The following is a 13,611-nucleotide window of genomic DNA, read 5'->3' on the forward strand; positions in this document are numbered from 1 at the left end:
AAAATATAACAAAATATTTGAATTGCAGGAGACCGTAATGGAGCTATAAAACGTCAAATATGCAAAGCTGATTTTTGAAAATCAAATTTTGTATGAAATTTGGTTACAACGCAGTACAAAATATCCTTTAGTGAGCATTGAAAGCAAGCCAATTTATATAATTTCTGTCATCCTATGTTGACGATAAAGTTTTTAAGTCAGTAACCCATTTTCTGACAAAGAATAGAGAGCCGAAAATAGTTGTGCCACGTAGAGGTTAATAATTTCATTTATCAGATTTGGAACTAAAAATTGAAAAACTCGCTGTTGGTCATCAGCAACAAAGGTTACCCCACTAAACTTCTAAACTACTAAACAATGCATGCTATATTAATTCTTCCTATTGATATCTATCAATAAACGATATCAATTATTGTATTAAATATATTTTAATCATCTTAGGAAACAATGAAACATTAAAAGTTAAATCATGAAATTAGGAGTGACTGTGTGGTAAGTAGCTTGCTTACAAACCACATGGCTTCGGGCTCAGTCCCACTGCGTGACACCTTGAGCAAGTGTCTTCTACTACAGCCTCGGGCCGACCAAAGCCTAGTGAGTGGATTTGGTAGACGGAAACTGAAAGAAGCCCGTCGTATATATGTATATATATATATATATATATATATATATATATATATATATATATATATATATATATATATATATATATGTATGTGTGTTTATGTGTCTGTATTTGTCCCCCCGACATCGCTTGACAACCGAAGCTGGTGTGTTTACGTCCCCGTAACTTAGCGGTTCGGCAAAAGAGAACGGTATAATAAGTACTAGGCTTACAAAGAATAAGTTCTGGGGTCGATTTGCTCGACTAAAGGCGGTACTCCAGTATGGCCACAGTCCGATGACTGAAACAAGTAAAAGAGTAAAAGAGTATTTATTTTAAGTTTAATTACAGCCATTATATTTATTAAATAAGAGCAGAAGGAGGGTGGGGTTCTACTAATTATCGAAAATTATCCAAGTGTTTGGTGGACGATCAAACCTCAACTCCGCCGCCCCCCCCCCCCGAAAACAGAAGGAAAAATAAGAAAGGCAGTTCTTCGGCTTCGGTTTTGTGATTCGATTTGATTACATTTTAAAATCTGTCTCAAATAACGTTGAAACAGAGTAAAGTAGCGGCAGTAGCAAGAACAGCGCCAATATTAATTATAATAATGATGTTGATGATGATGACAACGACGATGACGATGATGATGATGTTGATGATGATGATGAGAGACAATTGCTATAGCTGCATATGTACAGTAATACCTGTCCACGCTGCTACTGATGCCAATCTCCTGATTGACTTGTTGTTTTCCTTCCTGTTGTCTTCGTTTCCAATTATTTATTTATTATTTATTTGTTTTTTACTACTTTTGCTGTTACTTATGTTTTTGGTGTTGTTTTGCTGCTGCCATTGCTGCTATTAGCGTCGCTATTGTTGTTGTTCCTGTTGTTATTGTTGCTGTTTACATCGGGAATATAAAGCAATTTATCTGTCAAGTGTCAGGCCTGGACTTGGTTTACGGGCAGTTTGTTGTAGTGAAATAATCACTATGTCACGGCTGATGAAACAGCTTGTGTCATGATGTCGGGACAATGAATCTTAACCTTTTATCAGTTTAACGCCTCTCCCATTTCTCTCGACATTTCACCGCAAACTACAACATTGACAGCTTCTTCCTCTTCTTTATGCTACAAATGTTGCTGGTGTTGTTATTGTTGTTGCTATTGAAACTGCAATTGTTGTTGATGCTATTGTAGCTGCTTTTTGTTGGTAATGTTATTTTTGCAGTTTAGCCTCATATCAGCTCTGATACGCGAAAGCTACGTTGTTATCCTCATTCCGTAAACGTTGGCTTTTAACGGGTGGAGAGCCGAACCATCCTGAGGCACAGAGGATTCGCAATCTAGACTAGGATCTGAAAGTTTACCATACCATAGTGGGTTACACCATGGTTGCTCTGCTTTGTGGCAGAAGTAGGAAGAAAGAGTACAGCGGGATTCATCCTCCCCATCCCCGCCGGAGCCTCGTGGAGCTTAGGTGTTTTGCTCAATAAACACTCACAATGCCTGGTCTGAGGAATCAAAGCCGTATTCTTATTTCTTTATTGCCCACAAGGGACTAAACATAAAGGGGACAAACAAGGACACACAAACGGATTAAGTCGATTACATCGACCCCAGTGCGTGATTGGTACTTAATTTATCGACCCCGAAAGAATGAAAGGCAAAGTCGACCTCGGCGGAATTTGAACTCAGAACGTAGCGGCAGACGAAATACCGCTAAGCATTTCGCCTGGCGTGCTAACGTTTCTGCCAGCTCACCGCCTTCTTACGACCGTGAGTCCGCTGCCCTAACCACTAGGCCATTGCGCCTCCACTCGCTGTTGTTGTTGTCTTCGTTTTTGTTTATGATGTTCTTACTGTCGATATGTTTTCAATTTCATTCAGTGCTGATATACAAAAAAATTCTTGATATTGTTTGGCGTTTATGATGCTGTTCTTATCGTTCTTTCTAGTATTGTTATTGCTGGTATTGTAGTTTTTATACATTTTTGTTGTTGTTGGCTGTATTTTAAATAATTACATTATTATTATTATTATTATTATTATTATTATTATTATTATTATTAATTTTTTGTTGTTTTCGATGATGTTTTTGTGGTCTTGTTGTTGTTGCTTGTCTTTCACATAATTCCATTTGTTTGCTTGATATTCTAATCGCTGTTGCTGCTGTTGTTATTGTTTACATTAGACATTAATAATAGTAATTAATTTATCTCAGGCTGTAATTGCTGTTATTGCCAACATTGTTGTTGTACGTGCTATTTTTCTTGTTGTTGCTATTGCTATTACAGTAATTCATTCTCCTACTTCTTGACAGTTATCGTCGTGGTTGCTCTTGCACTTAAGTGAACACTTGTTGCTAAAATCAAAAAATAGTGACCACAATGATGCTCATAATAGCTGCTACTGCTACTGATGATGATGATGAGGAGGAGGAGGAGGAGGAGGATATTGTCAATATCATCATCGACAACATTATCAAGGCAACAAAACAAATCATAAAAACTGACATGCGTTAATAAAAACACTCTTGCATCCAGAAACAGAAATCCAAATATGTACATTGATACAGTTATTAACTTGGCGACACGAACATTTTCTCCACCCGCTTCCATTTTTCTATGATCAGTATCATTCTGAAGTCTGGGTCTTGGCTTCCTTTTGCTCACATTCCTGCGTTGCTTATACTAGTTTTTAAAACTTTTTTTTGCGAAGAATTTTACGGCTCAATTTGTTGCGGACGCTGCTGCATTGAATTTTGAGTGCACGAGTAAGAATTCTCAAGATTTCATTATTCCTCTACCAATATTCTGCAAAGGTTGTCTTGCATATTACCATAATGTTTCTATGAGGCATAGCTTTCAACTGACTCTTTTCAAAAAAGTTAGCATATTTCCCGGCATACAAACCGTGCAGGGCAAACATTCAGACATCGTCACTGTTGCATTTGACAAGGAGTTTTTGTCCTCCAAAGTCGTCTTGGTGTAAAAGTTGACATACATTTTTTTTTAATTGTAAATTTGGTAAAATAGAATTGTATGTCAGAAATTATGGTATGTCACTTGAGTCACGCTTGCGAAACTTCTCTGTAAATTGAAGTACAGCATACATCGAAAACAATAGTGATTTCGTTTCCCACCAAAAGGCTCCGCAATAACTTTCTGCACTTAGTCGTCCCCTGCGTTGCTTTGTTCATCACTATTCTATCTCCACTCCTGCATTCGCCAACATTAAAGTATGTTCATTTGGTAACCATAAGGGCCACTGTAAAATGACAGCATACTAAACACAGACTTCAAAAATCATACCTATCTTGCCTTAATGACACTGTTTCTTTTAAAATATATGTATGCATAAGTAAAGGCGGAGTGCTGGCAGAATCGTTAGCACTCCGGACAAAATGCTTAGCGGCATTTCGTTTATCTTTATGTTCTGAGTTCAAATTCCACCGAGGTTGATTTTGCCTTTCATCCTTTTGGGGTTGATGGAATAAATACCAGCTGCACGCTGGGCTCGATGAAATCGATTTAGCCTCTACAACCCAGAAATTTCTGGCCTTGCACCATAATTATAAACCAATGTATGTATGCATATATATATGAGAAGGCGTGTGTGTACGTGTAGATACGTGTCTTTATATATATAATAGATACATATATACATACACATATACATACTTAGATACATATGTGCGTGTGTATGTGTGTGTATGCGCACGCTTGTGTATGTATGTATGTATGTATGTATGTATGTATGTATGTATGTATGTATGTATGTTTGTATGTGTGTATGTATGTATGTATGTATGAACACACACATTAATGACCCAGAAAATGTACTGTTCATTTTGTGTTTTTGTTAATCAATAATAGTGTCCATCATAAGGTTTCGAATACAGTCTCTCCATACTGTCGACACTGTGTTACTAACACAGAATACGATGAAAATCAGTTAATGGTAAGATCTTATAACCGTTACTTTTTTTCTTTTTGCAAAGCAGGTACGTTACTTGTAGTTTGATATACCAAGAAAATATTGTATAGGCAATTGTTTTTTGTGTGAGAGTGACTTTTTATATAATTTGAATCTCAAAAAAATAATGTAGTAATGACTCAAAAGTACAAAAAAAAAAGAGCAAGCCAACAAGAAACAAACAAAACAACAATAACAACAACAATAGTCAAGCATCCAATGTTTCAGAAAGTAAAAGAGAGAAAAGCATGGAGGCTTTTGAAAAAAAATAACTAGGATAAGCGACACAGGAATGTGAGCAAAAGGAAGTCAAGACCCAGGCTTCAGAATGATACAAATTTTCAAGAGATGCTGTTAATTTATGTCTGACTGCACTGCAGATGCACAACGAAAATTTTAAGTCCTGCTGGCAGTATTATAGGGAAAGAACTGAAACGTGAATGTAACAATTTGTGTGAGGTTTTAAAAGGATAAAATGGTACTTCTTTGATATGAATGCTTTAGTTTCAACTCATCATCTCAATTTTTTTCATAGTGTCATACGCACATCATGCTGCCCAGTTTAATACCATTCTTAGTTGTATTTAGCAGAGTTCATTTTGTTATAAGTTTCCGAAGCAAGCTCACAAAATCAGGTTATCTTAGCCACAAGATGAACCAGCAGAATCCATGTGCTCTAGATATTTTAAGCTTAAACTTAGCTCACTCAACAATTGTTCCTCATCTCTCAAATTCGCGAACTTGGGTTGTTGCCTTTTATAGTATCAATTCATATTTCGAAAACCTGTTGTTCTTTTATCAACGGTTCATTTCGACTGCTTGTTTCAGTTCTCTGCCTGGTTTTGATCGAAAAAATACTGATAACTTTGGTTTGCTTAAACTCAGGATGGCTTCACACAAAGAGATGTTTTGGGGACCGAGAATCTTTCCACTAAGTCATAACACGTCTCTCTAACTGTTCTTCTTTTCACCGAGATGCTGCATTTGACATGCTTTTAATAGAGATAATTTGTGTCATCCATTTCATGCGATAACAAATCTTGAATTCAAGATATAGAAAATGTTCCAAATTCACAAACATCATTCATATCTCTACCAAAGTTATTAGATTAAGATAATGTTCAGTTTAAAACATCTTCGTTGTATGTTTAATATTGTTATCATTCCGGTAATTTTCAGTCCCTAAAATGAACATACCCCAAATCTAGGTAGTAAAATCACATCTAGATATATATCAGGTCATCCTATATGTTCTGTCCGATTTTACCCATTTTTAAAAAATTGAATGATGTTTAATAGTATTTTAGAATGTCTAAAATTATTTTTATGCATTTGTGTACATATAAACTAATAAAATATTATATTTCAGAATAATAGAATTAAAATGTCTTTGATTAAAAACCTTTTTAACATGGAAGTATCTAAAGAGCATTCAAGGCGCATAATACTTTATGAGTACAAAAGAAGGAAACTCTGCAGTCGAAGCGACTCAAAATATACACTCAGTTTATGGGAAAGAATGCTTGAATGAAAGAAATTGCAGGAGATAGTTTGCAAAATTCAGAAGTGGAGATTTCAGCCTTAAAGATGAAGATCGAACAGGACGTCCAGTTGAGTTTGATGATAAGCTCCTTGAGGAATTACTTGAAGAAAATCCTACATTATCAGTTGAAGAATTGGCAATAAAGCTTAGTTTAAACCATACAACTGTTCATCATCATCTTCAAAAACTTGGAATGGTCCCTAAACTTGGAAAATGGGTGCCTCATGAATTGTCCGAAAGCAACCGCAAATCCCGAATTGACATCTACTCTTCTCTCCATTCTTGCGAACTCATTTCAGCCTTTTTGGATAGACTTGTGACTGTCGACGAGAAATGGATCTTCTATCGAAATGTTAAACGTCGTAAACAGTGGCTTGGTAAAAGGGAAAAAAAAACTCAACCACAACCGAGAAAGGAACTTCATGGAAAAAAGGTTCTTCTCTCTATCTGGCGGGATTGAAATGGAGTAATTCACTTTGAATTGTTACTACCTAATGCAACAATCAATGCTAAAGTCTAGTGTCAGCAATTAGAGCGTTTGAACCAAGTTTTGAAGAAAAAAAGACCCGCTTTAGTGAATCGAAAAGGAGTGATGTTTCATCAGGACAGTGCGCGACCCCACACTGCAAAGATCAGATTACAGAAGATTGAAAAGCTTGGTTGGGAAAAAATTCCCCCTCCACCTTATTCTCCCGACCTTGCTCCTTCAGACTACCATTTGTTTCGTAGTTTATAGAACCATTTGGGAGAAATAACTTTCGCAAGCCAGGAGGAGGTCGAAACTGACATTTCAGAGTTCTCCGCTTTGAAACCAAAAGAGTTTTACATTGATGAGATTAAAAAGCCTGTAAATAGATGGAAGGAAGTCATAGATAATCAGGGAAAGTACATTGATAATCAAATTTCAATTAAATGTAACATTTGATCACATGTCTTCTTTATTCAAAATTCGGGCGGAACTTATGGGATGACCTGCTATCATAATCTAGAGGGTTAACAAAGTGTAGCTCACCTATTGATAAACTCCGTTTCTGTTTGTATATTCAGTTGTTTTCGTACACGTTTCCATACAAGAACTGCCACCGACACATTCATGATACATTCATAAATAAAATAAAATGAAATATTTGACATTGAATTGTTTGGAGGGACTCCTCATTCTCCTCATAACCCTATTCCATTGCGTAAAACTGTAGGACTTGGATCTCAGAGCAAAATATTTCAAGCTCAATGAAAAGTTATCAAAGACACACAAACATTTTTACTTTAGAAGTATGTGTGTGTTCAAAGAGAGTGGTTGTATCACTGAGGTAAGCGCTTGTGTTTCCTTAACTTCAAACTAGCTCTCACTTGTGAGAGAGAAACTAAAGCATGCGTAGCAGAAACGCTACGGGTGATGTTTTGAGAACCGGACTAAACGAATTAAAGGCGGCTGACCAGTGTCAAAGCCTCTATAAAGTAAGGAATAACAGCACTAGAATGCAAGGACAGGTGCAACAGCCAAAAATGTATTTTTACAAGCGTTATGGGAGGGTAAGGATGCAGAAATACTCAGAGCAGGTCCTGGCTATCCAATAAGCACATATGTGGTCACTCAATTGTCTAAAATAATCGACGAGCTGGCAGATTCGTTAGCACGGCGGACGGAATGCTTAGCGGTATTTCATCTGCCGCTACGTTCTGAGTTCAAATTCCGCCGAGGTCGACTTTGCCTTTCACCCTTTCGGGGTCGATAAATTATGTACCAATTACGCACTGGGGTCGATGTAATCGACTTAATCCGTTTGTCTGTCCTTGTTTGTCGCCTCTATGTTTAGCCCCTTGTGGGCAATAAAGAAATAAGAATAATCGACGTGATGTTTCTCATTACACAAGCTACCGTTTTTAAAAAAACAGCACTTTGAATAAAGTCATTGTAAGTTACCTGAAACAAAACACATGATGGTCATAAAACAACTAATGCAACTATAGCGCCTGTATCAAATTTGGGGTGAGAATGTGAGGTTGTCTTCAAGGAAATTGCCTATTTAAATTCAGTTCAATTACGATTCTTAGCATCAAATACTTTTCTTAAGCCCATTAACCACTGGATGGACAGACTAAAATACAGAACGTCAAACAGAACGTCAGAAGAAATAACAAAATATCCAAGGGAGAGAACTGCAGCTTAAATCTGAAGAGTGATCTCCCTTGAAAGTTAATACTGCTCTTTTTCTATTTTGTAATTTGGGTTTTTCATAATAATACGAAAAAGGAGAAAGAAAAGAAAATCGATTCATCTTACGGAATAATGTCTATAGAATTTACTTTATATTGACAGTGAAGACAGAACTGATCTTCTGAGCGAATTGGACCCAAAGGAAATACAATGAAGTATTGCAAACCAGGATACATAATTCTATTTCTCACACACGCCAGCGAACTCACACATATAAATACATATACATGCATATACATACCCGCGCGCGCTCACACACGCACAGACGCAAAGACACACACACTTATCTTTTTATTTCTTTCAGTCGTGAGACTGCGGCCATGCTGGGGTACTGCCTTGAAGAATATTTAGTCGAATGAATCGACTCCAGTAGTTTTTTTTTGAAATTCTGTTACTTATTGGATCGCTGTTCTTTTGCCGAACCGCTAGATTAAGGGACATCAATACCGGTTTTCAAGCGATGGTGAGTGATAAATACACACACACACGCGCACACACATGCATACACGCGCGCGTACACACACACTCACACATATATATATATATACGACAGGCTTCCTTCAGTTTCCGTTTACAAAATCCACTCACAAGGTTCGCCTCTGGAACAGACTGCCAAGTGCCGTGCAGTGGGACTGAACCCAACGCCATGTGGTTGGGAAAGAAGCTTCTTTACCCACAGCTTCTTTACCCACAGCTACACCTTCACGCACACACACGCGCACGCGCTCATATAATGTACAAATGTATACGACGGACTTCTTCAATTTGTCAAGCTTTGGCCGGCTACAGGCTATGGTAGAAGACACTTGTTCTTACCACACACCCACGCCAAGTCTATATATGTATGTATGTGCGTACGTACGTACGTATGTATGTATGTATGTATGTATGTATGTATGTATGTATGTATGTATGTATGTATGTATGTATGTATGTATGTATGTGTGTGTGTGTATGTATGCATGCTTGTTCCTCGTCCCTTTTCAAATTTGAGTTAATTTCGACCACCCACCCACCTGTTTCGTAGCCAAGTGCTGAATGAAAGCACGTTTGTTTCATTCATCATCTTTGAAGTCTTATATTTGCAGAATTTCATAATTTCGGATATCGTGATTGGTAGAGTATGATTTAAGAAGTTGCCTTCTTTCCCCATGTAATTAAGTACAGCTATATTTTGCTCCTGACAGCTATATGTTGCTCCAGTAATAACAGGTGTGAAGGTGAAAGTGTATCTTGGATACTTGGTTTACAAATTCCTTATCAATGGTCCATAGACGTCCTCTTTCTCCTGTATTTTTTCCGACCACACAAGTGTCCAGCTGATTTCTAGAACAGTGCCAGATGTCTCATAAAGCAATATCTGGCTGGTTGTGTTTTAGTTTGGTGTCTGTGTTTAATTTTAAGTTCCACCACTATTCTTATTGGCCTCAATATACTCAACACTGTCTGATCGTGTTTTACTCTCTTTTCTCTTTTACTCTTTTACTTGTTTCAGTCATTTGACTGCGGCCATGCTGGAGCACCGCCTTAAATCGAGTAACTCGACCCCGGGACTTATTCTTTTGTAGGCCCATTTAATTTTTATTTCTTTTTTTTTTTTTTGTTATTCATTTCCAAAGTGTTTTGACTACCACATCATGATTCATGGGAAGATTATATCTTGAAGACATTCACTCACAGTTGACAATAATGTAGTTGATGACGGCAGTGAGCTGGCAGAATCGTTAGCACGCCAGGCGGAATGCTTAGCGTTATTTCGTCTGCCGCTACGTTCTGAGTTCAAATTCCACCGAGGTCAACTTTGCTTTTCATCCTTTCGGGGTCGATGAAATAAGTACCAGTTAAGTGCTGGGGGTCGATGTAATTGATTAGCTCCCTTCCCCCAAAAGTTTCAAGTCCTTGTGCCTAGAGTAGAAATAATAATGTAGTGGATGTTGCCAAGTTTATTATTTCATTACCTAGAGCTGCTGTCTGATAATGATTTCTACCTTTTGTGCTGCAGGAACTTGGTGGCGATATCTTAGATAGAGACAGCTCCTGACGTGAGATATTTTAGATTTGTCTGGAGTCCTTGCCAAACTTTTGATATGATCAATTCTGATCCCAGCTTTTGATATGACCAATTTCGACCCTAGTTCTCAACATGTACTTATTTTATCGACCCTAAAATGATGGAAGGCAAAGTCGACATCGGCAGAATTTGAACTCAGACCATGAACACAGACGAAATACTGCTTAGCATTTTGCTCGGCCTGCTAAAGATTCTGTCAGTCAGCTCCCCAAGCTTACAACAACGGCGACAAGGAGAAGAAGGAGAAGAAAAAGAAGAAGAAGAAGAAGAAGAAGAAGAAGAAGAACAAGAAGAACAAGAAGAAGAACAAGAAGAAGAAGAAGAAGAAGAAGAACAACAACAACAACAACAAGAAATCGTGTGCACATTGAGGAGCAAGAATCAAAACGATGATATACATATTCATTCTTGTATGTTGCAGCAGATTTGAATATGTATCTGGAAAATGCTGTTGTATTACACTATTGGAGAACAACTCATTTCTGACGAATGTGTGTTCATAGCACGCTTGATTCACAAGGCAAATGTACTTTGGTCAGCGGCGTTTCGACCTGTTTCAATATCTCATCAGCTGAAGCTTCCCTGACTATGGCTCGAACAAGACACTTGTTTATAAAATTTGGCACGCAAATTTCTTGCTGATGTGTATTAATGTCTGCCAACCGGTAATAAATTAAAAGTTCTAAATATTATAAATCTTTTCTGTGATAATATTTTATTGCTGACGACACTTTGTGAGTTCAAACGTTATGCTTGAAAAAAACTTATATATTGAATGAAGTCACTCACAAAATCGAAACTTATAATATGGAATGAAACAGAAGACCTAATCAAAATTTTAAACATAATGAAACAATGTTTTGAAAATCTAAAAATTTATGCAATAAATTAAAAATAAGAGAATTTCCGTGAGTCCAGCGAGTTAACAATAATATAGTTTAGATATACAGATATTTATAGAAGGAATATAAAGCTACGATTTTTTCACTAAGCAGTTAAAGCGTAGGAGTGGCTGTGTGGTAAGTAGCTCGCTAACTTTCGACGTGTTCGGACGTGTTTTTTGGCTGCTGCCGGATGTCACGTCTTTCAGCGTGAATTATTGAATTTTGAGGCTCGACTACAGGTTGGTGTCTGTTGTATTTTTTTCGGGGCTTAGTGAAGTTTATTGCTCTGTATTTATTATTTTTTGGAGAGTAATAGACTCCACTTTGCTCCAGACATTTTCCTGCTTGTGGTCGAGCGTAAAGACTCACTTTGCAGTGAGAATTGTGGTTTTTGAGGAGGCGGAGCCCCTCCTCAAATATTAATTGCCTTTGTGTTGGATTTACCAAGAAGCACCAAGGATAACCAAGGAGAAACAATATGTGGTCCTCTTCTACAAAGGAGGAACGCTTTGTAGATAGGTAAAATGAGAAGGAGAGGCCAATGGGAGAGACTTCGGTCCTGCACGGAGGACCCCGAGTGGCCTTCGGAGGTGGCTGCGGAGGTCCTATTGGATAACGATCTGTGCAGGATCGCGAATTCCTTCCCGGAGGACTCCTTTCAATTTATACCTGTATGGTACGGCCTGACAAAGAATGATTGCCTCAATGAAGCAATAGCGCTGGTCGAACGGGTGACTTGAACTTTTTGAATGTTTTAAAAAGGAAAATTGTATCATATTGAGAAAGAGGTTCATTGCCTCATTGTGACTTTTGTGAAATTTGTGACTTTTTGAATTTTTTGAAAAAAGAACATTGTCTTAGAGAAGCGGAAGTCGGCGGGCGCTTTCGTCTTCTCCCGTCACCATCTTCGTTCCATCACCATCATTCATACCATCAATATCTACGTCCAGCCCGCAAAGCCACATCTATGTACTGCCTTCATGGCAAATTTAATGAATAAAAGTAGCTTGCTTACCAACCACATGTTTCTGGGTTCAGTGCCACTGCATGGTACCTTGGGCAAGTGTCTTCTCCGGCCGACCAAAGCTTTGTGAGTGGATTTGGTGGACGGAAACTGAAAGAAGCCTGTCGTATATATATATATATATATATAATATATGTGTGTGTGTGTGTGTGTGTGTGTGTGTGTGTGTTTGTCTGTGTTCCCCCCACAACATTGCTTGACAACCGTGTTGTTATGTCCTCCTAACTTAGCGGTTCGGCGAAAGAGACCGATAGAATAAGTACTAGGCTTACAAAGAATAAGTCCTGGGGTCGATTTGCTCGACTAAAGGCGGTGCTCCAGCATGGCCACAGTCAAATGACTTGAAACTAGTAAAAGAGTTGTGCGGCAGATGACAGAGACCTAATGCTGATGTTACGTTTGTAAAACGCTGTGCTTTAGATCCTACGGTGTTAAGTGGATATTACAAAAACTGCGTCGGATTTTTCGTCAAAAGTTCCGAGTTTCAGATCCATAGAAAAGCACAATAGCCGTAACAAAAAGAACAAGAGCGGCAGCAGCAGCGGCGGCAGTAGTAGCAGCAACAACAACCACAACAACAACAACAATCACGACTATACCTTGAAAACGTTTAGATTTCAAACGTTTTATGGTAATGCTGATAGGGTTTCAGGCGGGGATTACTGGTCGTTTTATTTGTTAGAAATAGCAGCCAAAACCTCGCACATTTTACACAATACCATATTTGAACAAAAATTGAAGCACGCATTACACAAATTCTTCCTATATATTCCTACAAGAATGGACGGCCGTTTCTGGAACATTTCTTTCATCGTGGTCTTGCAGCACAAAATTTAAAATAATGATAGATAAGTAAAATAAAACAATAACAGCAGAAAAATAAGCAATGATGAATTAACTTTAAATTCCGCTTTAAGCAATTCTGGTATATCAAATCCGATTGTTTCATAACATGATTTCTTCGGTTTTAATTGCACTTTCTTAACGATTAAAACTTATAGTTCATAGAGTTAAGAAACTACAGCGTTCAAGGGAGATAACTTTTGCAAAATTATAAGGGAGAGAACTAAGGATGCTTTAGTATGAACTAATTGTTTAGTGCTACGTTAAGTCTGATTGATGATGAAAGACATTCCTCCCATGATCATTGCGACTTTTTGTTGAGAGATAGTATAGTCATGACTACAAACCAGTATACCTTCCTTCTTTTTCTGGGATAATAGAGTGCATTATTATTTCCAGCAGCTCCTACCATCCTTACGAAAAAGAAACTGGAAAGGAAGATAT

Source organism: Octopus sinensis, linkage group LG2, assembly GCF_006345805.1.
Source record: "Octopus sinensis linkage group LG2, ASM634580v1, whole genome shotgun sequence".
Lineage (NCBI taxonomy): Eukaryota > Metazoa > Mollusca > Cephalopoda > Octopoda > Octopodidae > Octopus > Octopus sinensis.